This window comes from Ambystoma mexicanum, chromosome 2p (genome assembly GCF_040938575.1).
Source record: "Ambystoma mexicanum isolate Mex_15411 chromosome 2p, UKY_AmexF1_1, whole genome shotgun sequence".
Taxonomy (NCBI): domain Eukaryota; kingdom Metazoa; phylum Chordata; class Amphibia; order Caudata; family Ambystomatidae; genus Ambystoma; species Ambystoma mexicanum.
In genome coordinates, this window is record NC_090923.1 from 975,623,061 (window position 1) to 975,645,234 (window position 22,174).

General features: G+C 45.9%; 1 long non-coding RNA gene across 1 annotated transcript in view; it reads left to right on the top strand.

Annotated features, from left to right (window-relative positions):
- The first annotated feature begins 386 nt into the window (after window positions 1-386).
- LOC138566991 (uncharacterized) overlaps window positions 387-22,174 on the top strand; it is a 58,800-nt gene continuing 37,012 nt past the window's right edge. The window contains exon 1 of the long non-coding RNA XR_011302078.1: window positions 387-936. This is a non-coding gene — a long non-coding RNA (uncharacterized lncRNA). The remainder of the gene's footprint in view (window positions 937-22,174) is intronic.

A 22,174-nucleotide genomic window follows, 5' to 3' on the forward strand; every position in this document is an offset into this window, starting at 1 on the left:
AGTGCCCGTGGGTCCGGACCCGGAGAGTCCAAGGTCGGTGAGTCCAGGGCCGGAGAGCCCAGAGACCTATGTTCCTACTGGGCTCTGGTGTGGCGGGAGGCTGGTGAGTTCCAGCCGTACGCAGTCTTTCATGACTGGGGTTTGGAGCGGCCTCCTACTGGGTTGGAGTGGCCTGCTGCGGGGCTTGCAGGAGTTTCTGCGGCTAGTGACAGAGACTGGTGGACTAGCGCTGTGCTCTGCGCTGTCATTGGAGGCGGTGTGTAGCGGAGCCTTTCGCCAAAGGGCTGGTTGCCCCAGGAGTCCAGTGGGTGGCGCTGTGGTGCGCAGTCGTTAGGAGGAGTTTGGACATTTTCAGTGTCACATACGGATGTTGTTGTGCACTTCCTGGTTCGTTTGAGGAAGATTTGATTTCCGGGTGCCTGGTTCTTTGCGTCCCTGGATTTGTCTTCATGGCGAAGCAGATGATAAAATTGGAAGACGGTGCGTGTTTGTCAAAGGAGCACAGCGACCTCAGTGCTCCTCCTTCCTTTGGGGTTTCTGTGTGCGGCAAGGAACTTTCGCCTCCAATGTTGTTGGATGAGTGCCGCAGGGGCAATGACATGGAGCATCCAAGGAGTGGACAAAATGATCCTCAACTTGGTGTTGTCACAGATGAGGCTGTCGGTTTCCATCACGCCTCACGGAAGAGGTGTTTAGAAGTGGACAATGGCGGCAAGTACTGTGTGCATCCTAAAAGGATGTGTGAGCGTAGATGTGTGTCGTGTGGATCGGAAGGGTGTCACGATGGAGATAATTGCGACAGATGTTGTTTCCTTTCTTTCCATCCTGAAGGGATTCGATCCAGATTTACACGATTTCTATGTGGGAATAAATGCTCTCACATTGAGTGAAGATTGATTCAATATGTTGGTTCGAGGCCAGTGCGAGCGTGTATGGGTAAGTGACGTTAGTGGCCTCTTTTTGTGTTCTTGTATGGGCCTGTATGGTGTGTATGGTGTGACTGTATGTAAGTGTAGCGGCCCTGTTATGTGTGCATTTGTTTGCAGGCTAACCACAATGTTTTATTTCCTGTTTTCCCTTGAAGGAGGGGGTGGGAGGGCCTTATGAACTTTTGGAACTTACGAACTCTTGGGAACTGTGTGCATTCCCTTTGAAATGTGTTTCGTTTCTTCACAGATTACTTGGACTGCCGACGGATTGGGGGGTGGCCATGGTTTTCCAAATTCTTTGGGTCATGTGATCTTTGGACAATGATATGCTGTTTTCCTCGGGTGGGAGAAAGGGGTTTTTGTGTTCAACCTACGAATTCTATTGTGCAAGGTTGGGGTTCTTACATGGTATATGCATAATATGTGTTCATGATTTCATGGGTATGCCATAATATGTTGTTTATTATGTGTATGTGTTAGGAAGAACATGTGATTGTACCGCCTGGGTGAGTGGTGTCTTTCCTTAGCTTTATTTTATTCTAAGGACTTTATCAGTTTGTTCCGGATGGGCTATGGCGTTTAAATGGGAACTTACTTATGGGTCTTTGTAGTTGTGGGCAGTCGGGTGGGCCCATTCTTGGTGTCTTGTTGGAGCCACTACTGGCGTTCAATTTCAAGGTTTTCTAGGTTTGCACTGGCTGTGGCCTGTGTCACAGTGAGATGAGGTGTTGGTGGCAGTGGCCTGGGGCCACGGAGAGGTGAGGGTAGGTGGCAGTGGCTTGGGGCCACAGTTGTGTTGGTGGCAGTGGCCTGGGGCCACGGAGAGGTGAAGTGTAGGTGGCAGTGGCTTGGGGCCATAGTTAGTGAGGTGGAAGTGGCCTGGGGTCACAGTGAGTGGAGGCGTACCACAGTGATTGTGGTTTTGGCGGTAGTGGCCTGGGGCCACATTGGTGATGGAAGGTGTGTGTGTGTGTGTGTTGGTAAAGACATGTCTAGTGGTTCTTATTCTGTATAGGTGCATCTCGGGTTTGGCGTTGTGCTTGTTGTGGGTTGTGGACGGCCGGTTGGGTCCATTGGCCGGTTGGTTAGTGCTCCAGCATGGCAGGCTGTTGGCCCCGGGGGGCAGCCTGGGGTGGAAGGTGTTGTGTGCACGGATGGTTTTGGTTGGTTAGCGTGGATAATTTGGATGAGTCAGGTGTGGCAGGCCTGAGTCCCGAGGGGCAGCTCGGGTTTGGTGGTAGAGCTTCCTTTTTGTTGTTTTTGTCCTTGAAGGTAGTTAGGGCCCGTAGATGTTGGTAAGGGATTAGTTGGCCTGAGATTTGGTGTTTCGCAGGTTTTTAACTTTGTTGGATTTTAGATAGTGGGTGGTTATTTAGTAGTTATGGTTGGCTGCTTTGGGGTAGGTGGATTTTCTTTTGGTGGATTTTCTTTTGTATCTGTTTTTGGTTAGTAGCCAGGAGGTTGTAACACCTGGGTTTGTGGATAGACGGCAGGGGCGGTTAGGCGCTCTGATTTTTCTAAAAATGGTGTTTATTGCAGCGTCCTGTCCTGTGGGGTGTTTAAGTTTTCTCTGTTGAGGTTGGGTGTATGGCATGGTGGCCACATGTTGTGCATTTCTGAATGGTATTTCTCAAAGAAATTATCCGGGGGAGAAGTGTTGTATCTGGTGTAATGTTATCTTGGTGTGGAGTGCACGCACGGTTCCAGGTATTGGAATGTTGGTGTGAGGGATGACGTGCGGGTGCTCTGAAGTTGACGGGTGAAGAAATATGCCTGCCGGGTTGGGTCCTGCCAGTGTTTCTCCTATGTAACAAGCTTGCTATAAGAGACAATTAAGCCACTTAAAAGAACTATGTGTGAACTTACTTGATTACGATTGTACATTGTTACACTAGACCAATAAACAGGCTTGCCATTAATCGAATGGCAAAGCTGAGAGGCGAAGGCAGTGAGCAAAGGCTGTGGTCCCTCTCTGCAGCTCTGCTGCGTCCCTCACTATCAGCTGAGGGAGCCAACCTGCAGGGGACACAGGAGTGTGCCTCCTCCCCTAGGATTACCCTGCTGACCCCCTCGGTAAAGATGGCCGCCTCCATCTCCACCAACAAACCTGGTGCTGGAGCAACCAGCTACCATGATCACGGTTGGCCTGCAGATGGACCAATAAACAGGCTTGCCGTTAGCCGAATGGCCAAAGCCGAGAAGCGAAGGCAGTGAGCAAAGGCTGCTGTCCCTCTTTGCAGCTCTCCGCTGCTCGCCGCAAGCGCTGCACGCTTGGGACCATGCCTGTCTCCAGTACGCTGTTCCAAGTCTACATGGTAAGCCAATAGCACCTGGTGATGCACATGGCAATAACCCGTATTGTTCCCGCACCCCCCCGAACGCTAGCCCCAGTACTGCTCTTGTTGTTGTGTACTCCTACCCACATAACATCTCAACCACCCCAAGCATGTCCCGAGGGTTCCCACACCTCCCGCAAGCTCCTAAACCCCATCACTTTAACCCCAGCCCAAGCCCGGCCCCTTCCGTATCCCTAATGCCTCACACAACAGACTTCCTGTGCGACCGCCTGCATGGCACACTATCAGTGTCGCCCCCGCAACAACCACTAGCCCTCTTACTTGCTCACCCAAACTGATACACACCAACCACAACTCCCCTCCCCCACTACCTTCTTACCTCATCTCATCCACGGTCCAATCCACCTCCCCCACAGCCGACCTCTGTGCTCACCGGCAGCAACAAAATGGGCCCATGCGTGACACCTAAACAGACCCACCCTCTTCCTACCCTCCCTGAGTAAGTTGCACCTCAGCCCACACCGACAATGAGGCTTCTGCCCCTGCTAGCCCAGGGCACCAGCCCTCATCCTGATAAACCCTTCACAGTGCATCCCAGCACACCCAAATCCTGCATCACCAAGCAGCACTTAAGCAAGACCTCCCCTCCACATCCCATGCCCATCGGCTCACAGATTGATACATCCAGCACTACGACCTCCAAGCCCACGCTATGCACCTCTCACCAACCTAAATCCTGCTTACCTAAAACCCCTCTTCCACCCACAGCCACTGCACCACCCACCAAAACCGTTCACCCCCACAATCACCTACACGCCCACTCCAACCCACCCACACCTCGACCACACAACACACTCCCACCCTCCACTAGAGCATGGAACGCTCTTCTAAGACTCAGGACCACCACCCTATACACTTATCAGCCCCAGCCCACCAATCCACAGATTCCTGCCACCAACGCTGCGTCTAACCATGCTGTCCCACTCCAACCAACGACCACACATTCTAACTCAAACACCACCTTGTCACACTACCTTCCCTTGCTCAGCACCCTCCTCAACACTAGGTCCTTCACTGCACCTCCTCACGAAATTTTAGACCTTATCACCACTAACGACCTAGACATCCTAGCCCTCACTGAGACTTGGCTCTCATCATCAGCAGGCCCAACCCTCTCCATTGCCATCCCTGCTGGCTATGCCATCCTCGCTGGGACAGGCCAGAAAAGAAAGGCCGTGTAGTAGCCCTAATTTTTTAAAACTTTCTCCCCCTCCATGCCTCTTGCACCACCACTTTGCCCGACTGTGAATCCCTGTCTGCCAAACTTAGATGTTTGCCAAATAACACTATCGACATACATCTCATATACCGACCAGCAGGACCCATTGCTTCCTTTGAAGGCGACCTCACCCAACTACTCTCTACCAACCTCCACCCAACCCATACTTCGGGGCAACTTTAACCTGGGCTTCAATGACTCCACCGACTTAAACCCTACTACCATATCCAACTCTCTAGTAGCCTTTGGATGCACTCAACTCATCACAGATCCCACACATGACCATGGTCGCACTCTAGATTGGCTGATGAACCAAAACTGCAACATCACCATATCATCTAACCTTCCATGCCCTTGGTCCGGCCACCACACCATCACCTTCTTCATCCCAGCTTTTAGCAATCTCAAACAAACTCTATGCCCATCTCATTTCATACAAGATTCACCAACACAAGGACAAACACAACTATGGTCAAAAGAGAAACTAGTAGGATTCTACAAGTGTGGACAATGCAACTATTGTACGTTTGCAGAAAATGGCAAAAAATCTATAATCTTACCTAATGGAAAAACGCACAATATAATGGATTTCATGAGCTGCAAGACAAGCAACATAATATATGCTATCATCTGTATATGCAATAAACAATATATAGGCAGCACAACAAGACCTCTAAAAATAAGGACTGCGGAACATGTACGCACAATCAGGAACAAAGACAGCAGATACCCACTGGGAAAACACTTCACAATGGAACATCCCCAGGAAAACATTGATGAGATAAGATACTTTGGTATTGAACAAGTTAAGATGGGACAGAGAGGCGGCAACAAAGAAAAGAAACTGCGGCAACATGAAGCCAAATGGATTTGCATAATGGACTGTTGCAACCAAGGTTTAAATTCTGATACGGAAATGGGGCATTTTGTGTAAAAAATGTAAAAATTGCAAGATGCTATCTCAATTTATAGTGTACAGAGATCATGTATATCTGTGTTAATATTTACCAGAATGTGTGTAAAATTGCGAACAATATCTTTCAGAATTTTGACATTGGCCCTCATTAGGACCCTGGCGGAGTGGGTTTCCGCCAGCGTTATTCGCGGCGGACCCGTCCGCCCTACTACGAGTTCCCGTAGCGCCATGGAGCCTCTCTCCGCCTGGTTTTACCGGGCAGAGAAATCCATGGCGCTAAGGGACCTCGTTGTTAATTACGCCACCGTACTTTACGGTGGCGTAATTAACGTCTTCCCCACTCCCATTATACCCTATGGGGCAAGAATGGGAATGGGGAAGGGCAAAATGGGGATTGGGGATTTACCGCTCCGCCAAGGTCGGCATGGGGTGGTAAATCCGCCAACCCCCATGGCGCTATCGGCGGCTTTCCGCCGTGCTCCGCGGTGCATTTAGCACCGCGAATTCCGCCAGGGTCGTAATGAGGGCCATTGTGTATGGAGCAGACATGCTCCGAAATTATAGAAAGTACACCTTGATTCTCCATTAGGAACTAATAGATCCCCATGCTCGATCCATAATGGAGACCAGCAGGGACATAGTTTCTCCCGGCACAAACACAGCATCTCTCCCGTTCCAAAATGGCAATCGGAAAGGCTACGCGACGTACGTTGCGTGGTGACGCCAGTCCGCGTCCACGGCACAGCGACGTGATCATGTCGCGACGCCGCGGACCAACCATAAAAAGCGGCCGCTCTCGAGGGATGCATCGGACAATCGGATCCGATGCACACCCTCGAAAGCGACCGCGAAGAAGATTCCAGACCAAGCAATATATTCAGGTGAGCCTAGTATTAGGAACCTTGCACATCTAAAACGGTAGAAACTATTTAGGTTAAGAAGAGGAAACTCCTATCCCAAATAGTCAATCAGCCACGCTTATATCATTTATATATTTATTTTTTTCGTAGACTGTTCACAAAACTTTGGGCATATGCAGCAAACTTGTCTAAAAAACGGGACGATTAAGGAAACTTTATCCAACACTAAAACAAAACAGCTTAAACAAGGGAATCCCAAGACATGTAAGTTGGCACCAAACAAAAAAACAACAACAGGGCAAACCTGATGACAATTAGTATTACAAACAATTATCTGTTGGTTTTTCTTTCTGTTTCCTTTCTCCTTTAGCGTCAATTAGCGCAATTGTATGTTATAAATCCCCCCTGAAGATCCTTGCCAACATAAGCAGGGTGAAACACCTGTAGAGGGTGAACCTTACTTAGAAGGTAGAGGGTGAACCTTATAACCCTCACAACAATCCAGAAGATCGATACAATCTTGCATAACTACTTACCTATAGAACAGAGGAGCCATTAAAAATTGAAAAGCAAAGAGGAATTTGCAAATACAATCAAAAGCTCCTCTTGTCAAAAGTGGAAACTATGATTTATTCTTTCGTTATTTTTTCTTGTCATGTACGGTCACAAAATCCACATGAAATAATGTATTGAACAATTTGTGCAACATATAAAATTTATTTTTGGAGCGCATAAGTGGAAGACTTGCGATTATTTTCAGGGAGTCTATTCTTGACATTGGGCAGCCGCAATGTCCCAAGTTCCACATGCAGCAAACAAATAGCACAATACCAGTGCAGCCATTTCTTACAAAAAAAGCACCAAGGTAGCTCGCAACAGTTGTTCAGGCTGAACACACTTTCATAATTCATTGTACTCACAACAGCAGTAGCTGAGCACCAGGTGATATACTAAATCCAATAAACATCAGAATGGAACAACGCTTTAAACAAAGGGAACAGGAAGCAGAACACCTCTTTTCAGGTACACCTCCAACGTATAAACCAAGTGATGCATCTCAAATCAAATCACTCAAACAGGCATTTGAGAAATTGCAAGCCCTATCCAAAAAAGAACTCTCTCGCTGGTGGGAAATAACCACCATGGAAAAATATCTAAATGTGGGAAGAATACCACGAGGACTTCGGATTTGTATCTTCCCAGCGTTTGAAGAGGAAGATGTTGAAGATCTCAGAGATTGGGAAGAACTTCTTAAAACAACATCAAAAGAGATGATCCATAGAATCATCATGTACACTAAAAAAATACATGCTAAACTTCTTGAGGAAATAGAAGTAATCAAACAAATTATTGAAGACCTAAACCTACCCGAAGCCACCTTCAAAAACTATCATATCATGGATGAATATTTAAGCAATTACGAAACAGAAATCAAACTCAAAAAACAACAGGCATTTCAACGTGATAAATTGGACTATAAATTCAAACGTGTATTCACATTTCAAAACAAATTCAGGACACGAACAACAAGCAAATCACAATTCAAAAAAACAGCAGCACCAAAAAAACAACAAGAAACAACTTCTGAATCATCAGAGCTAGACAGTGACAATGACAAACCTACAGAACTGCAGGAAGACGAAAATAGAGCAGAAGACAATACCCCATACTCTTTTTTAGAGGAATATCAGAAACACTGACAAGCAAGATCTTATCCATTGTATCAAAGTACACAACAATTAAGAAATCAACACATGCAACAGGGAGACACAAATGGTGGCCAACCAAAAGGGGCAGGAGGGGGAAGAAAAGAAATAACAAGAGACAATTCAAGAGGAATGTGGACAAGATCAAAAAATTCAAATCAGAAAATAATTTAGTCCTCAATCTCTCAGACATGGAACTAACACAAGAATAATCTTCAGCACTGAATAAAGGGTTGTCTTTTAGTCTAATTAACAACCTGGATTTCTTTTCAACATATGTGGATCTCTACAAATTCAGCAGACATTTGAAACTCAAAAAATTCTTTGCAAATCTAGTAACCAACAAGAAAATTGGAATCCCGAAACCGCCAATATCGGAATTGACGATACAAGACACGGAACATACTGTCAGTTTGCTCAATATAGGAGATATTGAAGAAAGATATACTATGGAAACACTTATAACAGATCTTGACATAGACACAGGACAAACCGCAGCATCTAAACTCAAAACTAAATCCTCTTTTACACCGCATACCATGATGGAAAATGGAGTGGATATCTTCACACTGGCAGTAGAAAAAGATCTCAGAAAAGTGTACACTCAAAACCTAGGTATCACAAGGAAACAATTCATCCTCACAAAACAAGAAACAGATGCAATTCAAGCTCTCAGCAAGAATGGTGATATCGTAACTAAAGAGGCCGATAAGGGTGGCAAAATAGTCCTGCTCAACACCAGGGACTACATTAAAATGGCGGAACAACATTTGAAAGACTCAACTTGTTATAAAAAACTTAAAGACAATCCTCTACCTAAACTTATGATAGAATGGAACCAGATGATTACTGACTGGTACGAGATCGGCCTTCTATCAGAAGATGAATTGGAATTCTTGAAGCCTAAACATCTGGTACTTGCCACAATTTACTTCCTACCAAAAATACATAAAAAATACACAAAAATACTGCCAAGCCGACCAATCATTAATGGAATAGGTGCATTGACAGAACCCATCTCGGCATACATCGATCGGTTTCTTCAACCGCTGGCAGCCAATTTAGCATCATTTATACAGGATACAAAACACATTATACAACAGCTAGAACATATTGACTGGGAAGCCAACTATAGGCTAGTAATGTTTGATGTGACTGCACTATACACAAGCATACCAAATCTTAAAGGAATGGAAACTACAGAATATTTTCTGAAGGCAAGATCAATATCCTATTTAGATCAGAACAACATGATCTTGGAAATGCTCAATTTTGTTCTACAAAACAATGTATTTCTCTTCAACAATACGATCTATCTACAATGCCAAGGCAGAGCCATGGGCAAAAAATTTGCACCTTCATATGCCAACCTGTATATGGGCAGCTTTGAACTCAAACACGCACGGTCACATAAAGCATTTACAGAAAACAATCAGATCATCTTTTGGGGCAGGTATATTGATGATATCCTAGTGATATGGAATGGTAACCAAAAATCCTTGCAAGACTATCAAAAATATCTCAACAACAACAACTATAATCTCAAACTCACCATGGAAGAAAGTCTAGACCGGATTCATTTCCTAGACTTGGAACTGTATATTGAAGACAATAAAATCCAAACTACTCTCTATACAAAACCCACTGCTGGCAACAGCATTCTACATGCCGACAGTAATCATCCACCACATACAATAAAAAATATACCCTATGGAGAATTCATAAGAATTAAACGGAACTGCACCAAAGACAGTGAAATGTACAAACATTTGGAAACAGCAACGGCCAAATTGCAAAAAAGAGGTTATCATGATAAACTTCTAAAGGAGACACTAAAAAAAGTTCAACAACGTAATTGCCTAGATCTTCTACAAAAAACAACAAAACAAGAGCAATCAAACAAAACAGTTAACAAACTAAGATTTGTCACCACCTTCAGTTCAGACAACAAAATTCTAAGGATAATCTTAAATAAACACTGAAATATACTTACATTGGATGATGAATTGAAGGGCTATATTGATGACCACCCTCTGATCTCATATCGTAAAGCGAGAAATCTCAAACAAACTCTATGCCCATCTCATTTCATACAAGATTCACCAACACAAGGACAAACACAACTATGGTCAAAAGAGAAACTAGTAGGATTCTACAAGTGTGGACAATGCAACTATTGTAAGTTTGCAGAAAATGGCAAAAAATCTATAATCTTACCTAATGGAAAAACGCACAATATAATGGATTTCATGAACTGCAACACAAGCAACATAATATATGCTATCATCTGTATATGCAATAAACAATATATAGGCAGCACAACAAGACCGCTAAAAATAAGGATTGCAGAACATTTACGCACAATCAGGAACAAAGACAGCAGATACCCACTGGGAAAACACTTCACAATGGAACATCCCCAGGAAAACATTGATGAGATAAGATACTTTGGTATCGAACAAGTTAAGATGGGACAGAGAGGCGGCAACAAAGAAAAGAAACTGCGGCAACATGAAGCCAAATGGATTTGCATAATGGACTGTTGCAACCAAGGTTTAAACTCTGATACGGAAATGGGGCATTTTGTGTAAAAAATGTAAAAATTGCAAGATGCTATCTCAATTTATAGTGTACAGAGATCATGTATATCTGTGTTAATATTTACCAGAATGTATGTAAAGTTGAGAACAATATCTTTCAGAATTTTGACATTGTGTATGGAGCAGACATGCTCCGAAATTATAGAAAGTACACCTTGATTCTCCATTAGGAACTAATAGATCCCCATGCTCGATCCATAATTGAGACCGGCAGGGACATAATTTCTCCCGGCACAAACACAGTGTCCACGGCGCAGCGACGTGATCATGTCGCGACGCCGCGGACCAACCATAAAAAGCGGCCACTCTCGAGAGATGCATCGGACAGTCGGATCCTATGCACACACTCGAAAGCGACCGCGAAGAAGATTCCAGACCAAGGAATATGTTCAGGTGAGCCTAGTATTAGGAACCTTGCACAAACGGGACGATTAAGGAAACTTTATCCAACACTAAAACAAAACAGCTTAAACAAGGGAATCCCAAGACATGTAAGTTGGCACCAAACAAAAAAACAACAACAGGGCGAACCTGATGACAATTAGTATTACAAACAATTATCTGTTGGTTTTTCTTTCTGTTTCCTTTCTCCTTTAGCTTCAATTAGCGCAATTGTATGTTACAAATCCCTCCTGAAGATCCTTGCCAACATAAGCAGGGTGAAACACGTGTAGAGGGTGGACCTTACTTAGAAGATAGAGGGTGAACCTTATAACCCTCACAACAATCCAGAAGATCGATACAATCTTGCATAACTACTTACCTATAGAACAGAGGAGCCACTAAAAATTGAAAAGCAAAGAGGAATTTGCAAATACAATCAAAAGCTCCTCTTGTCAAAAGTGGAAACTATGATTTATTCTTTCTTTATTTTTTCTTGTCATGTACGGTCACAAAATCCACATGAAATAATGTATTGAACAATTTGTGCAACATATAAAATTTATTTTTGGAGCGCATAAGTGGAAGACTTGTGATTATTTTCAGGGAGTCTATTCTTGACATTGGGCAGCCGCAATGTCCCAAGTTCCACATGCAGCAAACAAATAGCACAATACCAGTGCAGCCATTTCTTACAAAAAAGCACCAAGGTAGCTCGCAACAGTTGTTCAGGCTGAACGTACTTTCACCAGCCTTTAGCAACCCGGCCAAACCCATCCCTATCCAAAACACAACTATGGCCCACAGCTCACGCAACCTGATGAGTGCCAACATCATTCTTCTCACCAACACACCCCTCCCTGCCACGCTTGACCCCTCAGCCTTAGTTGACCACTACAACACCCTGCTCCATAATCCATTCAACATCCTTGCTCTTCTCACAGCCAAGAGGCCAACAAACCCAACTCAGCATAACTCCTGGTTCACCCCAGAACTAAGCACCGCCAGAGCAGCCAAACGCATAGCAGAAGCTGCTTGGCCTACCCCTATGAACAAGAGCCACCTCTCTTCCCTCTCACTCCACTACAAACAGCTGATCCTATCTTCAAAAGCCTCCATATACAACACCAGATTGCTAATGCCACATTAATCTCTGTGAACTTGAAATTCTCCTGTTCCCCCCGAACGCCATCGTCAAAGACAACAACTAGTGTAACAAGATCCAAGACACCCTCACAGGTAAAATTACACAGTTCCAAGCCAGAATACTCACGAAACAAGCCTCTCTACCGACGGTAGTCTTCCAATCAGGACCCACCCATAATAGCATCCCATCCATCAAGTTTCAGCCTACCAATGTCACCTCCCTTGCCAACATCATTGCTGGACTCAAACCCTCCAGCTGCAAGGGAGACGCCCTCTCAGCCTCCGTGGTCAAAGACTGCATTGAGCCCTTCTTCCTTGGATAGCCTTCATTATCAATTCGTCCTTCACTACCTGCAGTATCCACCTCTCACTCAAGGAATCCTGGATCTCACTGTTACTGGAAAAAACCCACCCTCGACCCTGACATCAACACCAACTACCGGCCCATAACCCCTGTCCCCTTCATCCTCAAAATCATGGACAGAGTAGCTTATCTACAAATACAATCCTTCCTCGAACTCCATCACATCCTTGGCGTCCATCAGTCAGGCTTCTGCCCCAAGCTCAGAACAGAAACAGCCCACCTTGATCTAAAAATCAGCATAACACTGTGAAAGATAAAGGAACCTTATCCCTGCTCCTCCTCCTCCTCCTCGACTTTGTTGACCACAAGATCCTCTGCCAAGCACTCTCATCCACCGCCAACTTCTCCCCAGATGCCACTAACTGGCTCGCCTCCTTCCTATCCAGCAGATCTTGTAGAGTTTTTGGGGAGAGGCCACTGCCTCCCCAGCACCCAACTCTTGTGGGGTACCACAAGGCTTGCGTGTCTCATCCACCATGTACAATGTATACACTAAGCCACTCTTTTACCACCTTGACACCTTAGGCATCTCGTATACCAACTACGCCAATAATACCCAAATTCTCATCCCCCTTTCCGGCAACTATCTGAAAGACACCCTGAGAATCAACAAAATATATTAAACCATACAAGCCTGGATGGCACCTCACAGTCTCTGCCTCAACGATGAAAAGACTGAACTCATTGGGTCTTCTGCCCACCTTAAGAGCCTCCCCAAGGATTACACATCCTTTGGCATCGATGGCCACAAGATTCTGGTAGAACCCTATGTCAGGACTTTGGGGGTCTACCTCAATTCTTCGCTCTCCATGTCTCGTCACGTAAAGCACATCACCTCAACCTCAGGCTATGTGATCAAACTGATAAATGCCAGCAAATCCTTCCTCACCACCATGAACCGTCTGGAATTTGCACAAGGTCTTATTTGCTCTAAACCTGACTACTGCAACTCCCTACTATGCAGCACATCATAAAAAAACCTCTGCAAACTTCAAACCCCCCAGAACAATGCTCTCAGAGCCGACGTAAACTTGGGTAAACAAGATCACATATCAGAGGCTAGGAGATTGGCTCATTGGCTCCCAGTAAAGGATAGAATAACCTTCAAAATCCTATCCCTCACCAGCCTCAGAAAACACTCTTCAGCAAGACCCACCAGGCAAGCCTATAGTCACGTCCTCATCACCCCTAGGTTCAGTCGGCCCAAAGCTGGGTGCTCCAGCTTCCCAGTCCGAGCACCTTCCCTCTGGGACAAGCTACCCCTGCACCTGCGGGATGAACCATCATACAATGTTTTTAGAAAGGAACTCAAAACACTGCTGTTTAACTGATTTGTCTCGGCTCCCTACCGTTTCCTGTCTTTCTCCTCCTGTAACTAGCGCCTAGATGCCTACGGGCTGTGAGTGCTGCGATAAATGCACAAATAAATAAATATGTCTGCATCTGAATCCCCCTCCTTACTGGGCATGTTGTCATAATGCTGGCTCATGCATGTCCTGTGGCTCTTCTGCCTTGTTCTCTATGTCTCTGTCTGAACCCCCCTTCCTGGACATGCTGTCCTAATGCTGGCACACTCGTGTCCTGTGGATCTCCTGCCTTCACCTCTAAATCCCTGTCCAAATCCCCCTCCTTCCTGGACATGCTGTCCTAATGCTGACTCTCATATCCTGAGGCTCTTCTGCCTTCTTCTCTGTGGCTCCGTCTGAATCCCGCTCCTTCCTGGACATGTTGTCCTGATGTTGGCTCACTCATGTCCTGTGGCTCTTCTGCCCTCTTCTCTATATCCCTATCTGAATCCCTGTGCTTCCTATGCATGCTGTCCTAATGATGGCTCCCTCGTGGTTCTGTGGTTCTTCTGATTTCTTCTCTAGATTTGTCTCCGATTCCCCCACCTTCCTAGACATGCTGTCCTAATGCTGACTCTCTAGCACCCTGTGGCTCTTCTGCCATCTTCTCTATAGCCATCCCCAAATCCCCCTGCTTCCTAGACATGATGTCCTAATGATGGCTCTCTCTTGCACTGTGGCTCTTCTGCCTTCTTCTCTCGGTCTGTACGAATCCCCCCCTTCCTTGACATGATGTCCTAATGATGGCTCCCTTATGCCCTGTGGCTCTTCTGCCATGTTCTCTATAGCCATCCCCAAATCCCCCTGCTACCTAGACAAGATGTCCTAATGATGGCTCTTTCTTGCACTGTGACTCTTTTGCCTTCTTCTCTCGGTCTGTCTGAATCCCCCCCTTCCTGGACATGTTGTACTAATGCCGGCTCCCTTATGCCCTGGGGCTCTTCTGCCTTCTTCTCTAAATGTCGGTTGAATCCACCTACATCCTGGACATGTTGACTCTCATGTCCTTTGGCTCTTATGTCTTCTCTATAGCTCCGCCTGTATCCCTCTCCTTCCTGGACATGTTGCCCTAATGCTGGCTCACTCACGTCCTGTGGCTCTTCTGCCCTCTTCTCTATGTCCCTCTCTGAATCCCAGTGCTTCCTAGACATGCTTTCCTATTGATGGCTCCCTCATGGAACTCTGGCTCTGCTGCCTTCTTCTCTATAACCGTCTCTGATTCCCCCACCTTCCTAGAGATGCTGTCCTATTGCTGGCTCTCTGGCACCCTGTGGCTCTTCTGCCATCTTCTCGATAGCCATGTCCAAATCCCCCTGCTTCCTAGACATGATATACTAATGATGGCTCTCTCTTGCCCTGTGGCTCTTCTGCCTTCTTCTCTCTGTTTGAATCACCCCCCTTCCTGCACATGTTGGCCTAATGCCGGCTCCCTTATGCCCTGGGGCTCTTCCGCCTTCTTCTCTAAATGTCTGTCCGAATCCACCTCCATCCTGGACATGTTGAGTTCTGCCTGAATCCCCCTCCTTCCTGGACATGCTGCCCTAATACTGGCTCACTGGTGGCACTGTGGCTCTTCTGCCTTCTTTTCAATATCTCTGTCTAAATCCCCATCCTTCCTGGACCTAATGCTGGCTCACTCATGTCCTGTGGCTCGTCTGCCTTGTTCTCTATGTTTCCATTTAAATGCACCTCCTTTCTGGACATGCTATCCTAATGCTGGTTCTCCCATGGTCCTTTGGCTCTTCTGCCTTCCTTTCTGTATCCCTTCCTGGCTCCTCCTGCTTCATGAACACGCTGTCCTAATGATAGCTCCCTCGTGGCACTGTGGCTCTTCTGCCTTCCTCACCTTGCCTGTCATGCATCCTGTCCACACGCCTGGTAAATTCCCTGCAGCACATCCTGCAACCCATCCTGCAACCCGTCCAATCCCAACATCACATGTAGGACAGGGGTTGCGTGAGCAGCTTGGGGTCCATACCTTACATCACAGCAGAAGTCACATTCGGTCCCGGTTGTATCCATTTCTGCATTGGCAACTGCCGTGGTGTATTGGGTCAGGCAGAGTCAGGCATTCACGTTTGCTTCCTGATCACATGACAAGGAGTTCCCGATCACATGCTTCTGCATTGGGTCACGTGACTGCAAAACCAAAGGTATAAAAACAGAGTTCCCACGAACACACATCGCTTCACAGCTGTTCTTTGTGACTCTGCTTGGGGTTTTGCTCTACTATCTTGTTTTCTGGATTACTCGACCTCAGACCTCGAACTACGGACTTCTTTTGGCACACCCTTTGGATTTGGCGTTTTCTTTTTGTGGATTACTGGCTGTTTTTGATCTCAGGACTTTCTTACCGGACTTCTTTGGTTCTTCCCTGAATTGCTTCAATTCAAACTTACGAATATCCACGCCTTACACGTCAACAACTGCAGGTGGGCTCAGCAACTGGTAGCTACTCCAATCACCATCCTAAGTCATCGTTACCATCATCTGATGGTGCTGCTCACGCGCCCCCACATAGCTAGATCTCAGGCCCCTGTGTGGTTAGCAGCGACCTTACTACTTCACTTCGGTAAGCTTCTTTTTGGAAGTTACTAATCCATTCTGCATACTGTTACCATGATTGTTTGTGCTAATAATTGTTTGCCTTACAGCGACCTTGGTGTTTCCAGTGCTACGTGGTTCCGGCGTTCCTGCATCTCCCACCTGTGGCCTCAAGGATCCCATAGGGAGTCATTGTATCTCTCCTTGTGTGGTACTTGGGGACGGAGGCCCCTCTAATCTTCACAACAATCAAGTCTCGACATTGCCCCTGCCTGAATCTCACTCTTCCTAGGAACGCCATCCTAATGATGGTTCACCTATGTCCTGTGGCTCTTCGAACTTCTCTTTATGTCCCTGTTTGAATACCCTCCCTTTCTGGACATGCTGTCCTACTGCTGGTCCTCTCATGGTTCTATATTCTTCTGCCTTCCTTTCTGTGTCACTGCCTGACTCCTTCTGCTTTATGGACATGCTGTCCTAATTCCGGCTCTCACATGCCCTGCCTTCTTCTCTATATCCCTCTCTGAATCCCCCTGCTTCAGAGACACGCTGTCCTAATGATGACTCCCTTATGGCACTGTGGCTCTTTTGCCTTCTTTTCTCTGTCTGTATCACCCCCTTTCCTGGACATGTTCGTCTAATGCCAGCTCTCGCTTGCCTTGTAACTCTCCTGTCTTCTTCACAAAATCTCTGTCTAAATTCCCCTCCTTCCTGGACATGCTGTCCTAATACTGGCACACTCATGGCACTGTGGATCTTATGAATTGTTCTCTTTGTCTCCCTCTGAATCCCCCACCTTCCTGGACATGCTGCCCTAATGCTGGTTCTCTCATGGTTCTTTGTCTCTCCTGCCTTCCTTTCTGTGACCCTGCCCAACTCCCCCTGCATCATGGACATGATGGCTCTCTTGTGCCCTGTGGCTCTTTGCCTTCTTCTCGCTGTCTCTGTCTGAATTCCCTCCTTTGTGGATATACTGACCTAATGCTGGCTCACTCATGTCCTGTGGCTCTTGTGCCTTCTCTATATCTGTCGGAATCCTCCTCCTTCCTGGAGATGCTCTCCTAATACTGACTATCATTTGCTGTGGCTCTCCTGCCTTCTTCTCTATTCCTGTGCTTGAATCCCCCTCCTTCCTGGAGATGTTGTCCTAATGATGGCTCACTCATGCCCCTGCAGCCTTACTCTTTATGTCCCTGCCTGAAGATCCCTCCATGCTGAATATGCCGCACTACAGCTTGCTCTGTCATGACCCTGCGGCTCTGATGCCTTCTTCTCTGTTGCTGCAGAATCTCTTCATCTGCCCTAAGCAGGCAAGTGGAATGTGGTTGGAGACACAGTGATAGGAAGAAGGACGCCATTGCAGACTTTTTTTTATCTATGGCAACAATCTAGTGTTGGTGTACACTTACTGCCAGAGCCTGCAGATTCAGAGTAATGGAAAGAGTAAGTGCTACAATTTGTGAGGAATCAGAAGTAAACTCGGACACAGTGGTGGCATATTTCTTGACAAAGACCTTTATTTAATATTATGGGGGTGGAAAAATTCCTCTTTGTCCCTAATACTAAGAGGTGTTTCTCTACTTCAACAAAATTATTTAATGTTCCTGTCAGAATGTCCAAAATAAAGTTCTCTGTCCAGTGTTGAATTGTAGTAGTCATTTATATAGCGCTTTTTCCCATTTAAATGGCCTCAAATCGCTTTCTGGTATGAACGCTGTTGGGCACCTAAGTCCAGGTATGAGAAAGTTCTAAGATGAGGCTGAAGAAGCATGTGTACATTTTGCCAAGATTAGGACTTAGGATGGCTGGCTAGGCTCCAGTAAGCAAACCAAGACGTCAGGCACGTAGGCAGGTGCTGAGGGAGGTCGCGACAAAGCACTAGCGCAGGAGACTCGGTATGTACCAGGTTGTCGCTGTATTGTAATGGCAGAGGTGTTGAGGCAAGTCTGTTGTTGCAGCGCAAAGCGATTATGTGACCAGCTAGTCTGAATTTGTCATAGTCGTAGCTGCATTCTAGAGTGTGCAGATGGAAAGCCGTACCTACAGCAGATATCCACTGAAGTGGTAAGTTTATACATACCTCAAACTCAAATGGAGATTATCTTTGAAGTTGCTGTGTCATCCGATCTTCTGTAGGGTAGAAAAAGCCAGCTACATTCATAGGCTTTTCTAGGCACTCTGAACAGGCTACCATTAAGTCTACCAAGTGCAATAGAGTGATTCTCCTAGAAGATTTTCTAGGTGGGGCAGACAGGCTACCATAGAAATCAGAGTAATGGGATTCTCTGAGCCAAATAGACAGGTTACCTTTATAGTCTGATTACATATCTTCCTCGTCCTATAAACGCTAACCAAAGCAGTCTAATAAGCAAAATATCAAGAATACCTGCATGTAACCACTGTGCGTTACAATCGCTAACTTAAGCAGTTATAAGTGCAATGGAAGGTTACCAACATATATCTTCGAGCCTCATGGGCGGGCTAAACATTGCAGGCATAAATGCTCTAAATGTACCACATGTGTTAACCTGCATGTGCAAATTGCCAGTACTACCAGACTCATGAGCTATCTGAGAACCAAGCCAACTGTTAATCAGCAGCACAGGAAGCCTATAATTGCAGTGCTCTGTCCAAATCCTAAACTGTCCCTCACACTCTAAACTCAATATATTGGTGGAAAGGAAAGATGTCTCTTGACAGTCTACTTGCAGCCCTAGTTTCAAAGATTCCAAGTCAATGTTCAAAACGTAGTGAAAACAAAAAGAAACTTCCAAATGATTTCACTCTCCAATCTTCAGGTTAGGGGAACATTTTCTTCCTTTTATCATTCCTGACTCGTCATTGCCAAGGGGAACAATCCTCTTCCCCTGCTCTTTTCCACTTCAATATATAGGAGATGTCTTCAATCTCCTAAATTGTTCCTCCCTTTTAGCAACCTTGTTAACTTTTCTCCCCAACTACGGGGACGAGGAAGAATAGTGTTCTTATCACTCTTGAATATCCCAGGTCTGTTTCTTTGCCCGTATCACCTTCACGGCAGCTGGGTTCACTCTCCTGCCCAGCACTACCTACTATAGTTACAGACTTATTGGAGAATATTTACCAAGTACTTTTTTCCAATGTGTTTTATCTTCAGTGCTCAGCCCACAGTCCCTCTGATCGGTGGAACACCTTTCTCTGGAAAAACGCTTGTTGATTAGTTGCACATGTTGGTGTGTCCGATCCATGCGATATCTTGTAATTGCAGGCGCTGTGTGTTTCCAGTGTCCTGCTCTGATGTTACGAGGCTCTAGTTGTATGAGGCTTGTGCAGTTCTGATTCAAGGTTCTCAGTTGCCAGGGTCTTCACTCAAATATGTGTTGTGGAGGAGCGGTTTCTGACTCCCGCTCACAGTTTCTCGTTCCCGCCTGCAGCCACATCCCGCTCCCGGGCTACGCTGGCTTTACAAGGCAAACTGCCTTGTCACCGTGGGGCTTTGCTATTTTTTACCATTTGAGGCACTGCTATCTCACCTCGGGCTGCCGGTGTAGCCAATTGAGCAAGGTCTCCTTGGAGATGACCGACCCACTCTCTCTCCAGTCTCCCATGTTGTTTAGGGACTGAGCACTGGCAAAGTTATTCTGCTTTTCTCTTCCGCTCTCCTTCTCTCACTTCGTCTGTGACTCTGCACTCTCCTGTCACTGCTTCACGATTCTGATTTTTTCTCCAACTACTTCTCTGTTCCGGACCACTACTACTACGGTGTCTTCTACTCCCACTGCTGCTTCTGCTGCTACTACTACTACTTCATTCTCTTCTTTGTCCCATTTCCCTTTTTAATCTTCTACAGCTCTTGTGTATGGTAAGACAACTAGACCGCGGAAGGTGGTTCTCCTGCTTCTTCTTTACCTTCTCACAGGTCCTCCTCATCTCAGTTACTCTCTCATTACTCCGCATGGCATCCTTGTTCTTTCTTGTCGCAGTAGTACCCCTACTAGTGACGGGTTCCAGTCTACTCGGGAAAGAAAAGGCAAAAGTTGTGGGAGCTTCATAACAAGACCCTGTTTCCTTCCGTTAAGAAGCGTATATAGGGACAATAAAATGGGCCAGATAGTTAGATTCACCAGAACTTACTATCCAACATAGTGGTGCTCGCTTTATTTACATTGGTCATATGAAAGTTGAGTCTGCCTTGCTGAAACTAAAACTTCTAACTTTCGGATGGGCTGCACACAGATCTGAGTGTATGGCACTTTAACACACTGAACTACTACAGATGCCTCTGTTGCCTCGACCAAGACCTGGTTCCAGTACAGATTTTGGGACTGGGACTTGTAACGAGTTTGGCAGTGTGGGTAAAAATGGCAGTAAAGTGGTAGTAATTCCATTACCATTACTTTTCCAGACCAAAGGATTCCGAGGTGGGAGGTGATGTGGTGGATCTCCCTCCATCAGCAAGTCTTTTCTTGTAAGGTAAGAATACTGCGTCGCTCCTGATGGGATCACCACCTCTCCCTGACAGCCGCCTCCTCCTATGTGATCCTCCTTCATGATACCTCCCCCGGGGCAGGATCAGGTAGCGCTTGCCGTCCCCTGGCCACACAGTAGGAGATCTGTGTCGGGGAATCAGTGATGACTCCCCAGGATTAATCACATACCCCACTCATAATCCGCTGTCAATCAGCGGGTCCAATTGGGGGTTATGGTAAACGAGTCTGGCAGTAAATCCATTAGAATTATGGACACAATCGTAATGAGGCCCACAGCTTTATCCGTTCACTGAAGACACTGTTAATGGGGAAGCTATGACGACACTCATAAACTACAGGCACCTGCGGGCTTTATCACAGACACATGCTCTCGCTTATGACCAGATTGCTGCTACCAGATTCGTTGACAATCACAGTCAAAGTTCAGCCAACCTGCTGATGAGGAAACTCGCTCAGTGCAGACCTGGGAAAGAGTTCAGATATGGATTTAGGAGATTTTTATGTATTTGTATGATTAGAGTAGTGTGAATGGTGTGAGAGATGAGTATTTGTTTGAGAGAATTGGTTTAGATATGATTTTGCACAGCGCTAGTCACTTTACTATTTAGGAACTGAATACGAACTGCCCCCCCCCCCTTTTTTTTGTACAAACTGTTTTTCCTCACTGTGACAACGTTAACTGAACGAAATCATGTATTGTTATGTTTTTAACTATTTTGCGGTGATAATAAAATATGTAATATTTTGAATGCAGCTCTGCATAGATTGATTTATCACTCTGTTAGTGCTGGAGTAAGAAGTATCTTCTGCTAGTAACAGGCGCAGTGGCCACAAGCGCTGTGTTGTTTGCAAGTTAAAGGTGTCTAACCGGATTGAGGGATCGCTTGTTGGTATTAGTTCCCCCCATGCCTTTTGCGGTTGTTGTTCATATCTGAACAGTGGAATTTTCCTGAGTACATAGGAGAACCAGTTACATATTTTTCCAAGATACAAGAGCAGCACTCCCAGAGTGCAGTGCATGGCACTATGTGTAGTGACCTTGCTCAATGGAGCTTCATGAAACCAATACATTTGGGTAAAGGTCCCTCATGTAAACCCTAAAGTTTGAAGCATATCATCCACTTAGACCAGCTCCTTGGGTTGGAGCCCCCTGCAGCTGTCCGGTGATCACTTGCATTCCTGAATATTTGTAGCCAGTCCGCTGTGAGAGGTAGCTATGAGTTTGGCATCGTCAGTGGAACTCATGAGACACCTTTGCATGAGGCAGCTATAGCCTCCTTGTATCACAACAGGCGGACATAAGGCCCACTGGCTAAATGCACACGTCATCCAATGCA